The sequence below is a fragment of the Odontomachus brunneus genome, unplaced genomic scaffold, assembly GCF_010583005.1.
Source record: "Odontomachus brunneus isolate Ranch 3 - 2012 unplaced genomic scaffold, Obru_v1 Obru_scaffold_068, whole genome shotgun sequence".
Lineage (NCBI taxonomy): Eukaryota > Metazoa > Arthropoda > Insecta > Hymenoptera > Formicidae > Odontomachus > Odontomachus brunneus.
Window position 1 is genome coordinate 1,414,520 of NW_022639518.1, and position 2,906 is coordinate 1,417,425.

Sequence of the window (2,906 nt, forward strand, 5' to 3'; positions counted from 1 at the left end):
AGGTTTCGTCGATTCCGTTTTGGTAATTTTGATGTCAAAGATGCACCACGCTCTGGAAGGCCAATTGTCGAAAATGTCGATAAAATAATGGAAATCGTCGAGTCCGACCGTCATGTAGGCACTGTTTCGATTGCCCAGGAGCTAAACATTGCAGAAAAAACCGTTTGGAATCACTTCAATAAGGCTGGATACAAAAAGAAGCTCGATGTATGGGTGCCACACGAGTTAACGCAAAAAAACCTCATGGATCGAATTTCCATCTACGAATTGCTGGTGAATCGCAACAAAATCGACCCATTTCTGCAGCGGATGGTGACTGGTGATGAAAAGTGGGTCACTTACGACAACGTCGAGCGAAAACGGTCGTGGTCGAAACGCGGTGAGCCGGCGGAAACGGTAGCCAGGTTTGACGGTCAGGAAGGCTTTGCTGTGTGTTTGGTGGGATTGGCAGGGAATCATCCACTATGAGCTGCTCCCCTACGGCAAAACTCTTAATTCGGACCTGTACTGTCAACAATTGGACTGTCTGAAGGAATCAATCGCCCAGAAGCGGCCAGCTTTGGCCAATAGGAGAGGAATTGTGTTCCATCAGGACAACGCCAGGCCACTCACATCGATAGTGACTCGCCAAAAGCTCCGGGAGCTTAGTTGGGAGGTTCTTATGCATCCACCTTATAGTCCGGACCTGGCACCAAGTGATTACCACCTGTTCCTGTCTATGGCGAATGATTTTGCGAAAAATTCGCCTCAAGAGAAGCTTGTGAAATCAACTGTCCCAGTTTTTTGCCAATAGGGACAAGGGTTTCTATGAGAGAGGCATAATGGAATTATCTTCAAAATGGCAACAAGTTATCGAACAAAACGGTGCATATTTGACCTAAATCGAATCATTCTAACTATGCTAAATAAAGCCTCCAATTTCATGCAAAAATAATCGATTTCTTTTTACTACACCTTATATTTTTACTATTATATATTATGGATAGATTTGATATTAAATGTTCTATAATTGTTGTCCTTGTAAAAATATTTTTACAATCCTTAAAATTCTTAAAATTCTTAAAAATTTTGCGGAGATAAAGAATGGAGGAGGGTGGGAGGGGGGGCATTTGACATTTAAAAAAATAAAATACCCCGTTGCAAAGAGTATTAAATACTGTAGAACTTTTGTAGGAAACATTTTTTATGTATCTCATATCTTAAGAATAATTCCATAAAAATTAAATAGTTCATTTTCTTTACAAGGCTGTTTTAACCCCTACACTTCGAGAGATAAGCTGATATAAAAAATATTCGTCTCTTATTTTTCGATACTCTACAACATATCCAAAGCGTATTAAAATCAATGAAGGACAATTTTGTCATACCCCTTCCTAGATAGCATAGAGATGAACAGAAGTTCCTAGAGAATTCATAATTTTCCCCCTAATTCCGGAATTTGTCCATAAATAGCCCTAGCTGTCAATGTAGTTACCGTCAAACCGCGTAATTGACGCCATTTCCTTGTTGACATCTCTGACAGAGATTTTCAACTCACAACAATACAAGTTTCATACAACAGCATAGTTTGTAATAGCGTTTAACATGTCGAATTTTGTGCCTGGAAACTACGATTTGCGGACAGCATTGATTTTCTGTTACCATTTGAAGAAAACTGCTGCAGAATCGCATCGAATGCTTGTCGTAGCTTACGGTGAGCATGCTTACGGTAAGCATGCTCTTGGTAAATCACAGTGCTTTGAGTGGTTTAAAAAATTCAAAAGTGGTGATTTTGATGTGAGAAACGAAGAAGACCACCGGTGGAAGACCACCGAAAAAGTTTGAAGACAGCGAATTGCAAGCATTGTTGGATGAGAATGACACTCAAACGCAACAACAACTCGCGGATCAATTAAATGTGACACGAGAAGCCGTCTCCATACGTTTGAAAGCCATGGGAAAGATCCAGAAAATGGGAAAATGGGTTTCACATGAACTGAATGAAAGACAGCAGGAAAATTGAAAAACCACTTGCGAAATGCTGCTCGCCAGGTACAAAAGAAAGTCATTTCTCCATCGAATTGTGACAGGCGATGAAAAGTGGATATATTTTGAGAATCCTAAGCATAGAAGATAATGGGTAACTCCAGGCGAACCATCGACATCGACTGCAAGGCCAAATCGCTATGGACGGAAGACAATACTCTGTGTTTGGTGGGATCAGAAGGGTGTGGTCTATTATAAGCTGCTAAAACCTGGCCAAACCGTGAGCAACAGTTTTTTTTGGCGTGGCATCCACAAATTGTCAAACAGGTGGGAAAAATGTATAGCTAGCGATGGGCAATATTTCGAATAAAATATTTTTTATCATTTTCATTCAATAAACGTGTATTTTCTATACAAAAATTCCGGTTTCATATTTACGTACCTGGTGTATATATGTATATATATGTATATATATATATATATATATATATATATATATATATATATATATATATTAGGACCTTAACTTAGTTTCCGCCCGCAAATGTTAGATGGCAATGCAAACAGTTCTAGTAGTCATTACTAACGAAACAGGTAGTTTGTGATTAATTTCGACATTTCTCGATAACATTCAGTCAGCATACACAATTATTTTCCTAAACAACAATTTCTTCTGCTTTGTGAAAAATGGAACGCGATAAAGTGTTTTTTCGACATGTGCTTTTGCACTATTTTGATTTGAAAAAAAGTGTAGCAGAAGTTCATCGATTACTTGAAGAAGGTTATGGTGATCGAGCTCCATCACATACAACATGTAAAGAGTGGTATAGACGATTCAAAAGTAATGATTTTGATGTCAATGACAAACCACGCTCAGGACAGCCAAAAAAATTCCAAGACGATGAATTGCTAGCATTATTGCATGAAAACTCGGCTCGAAC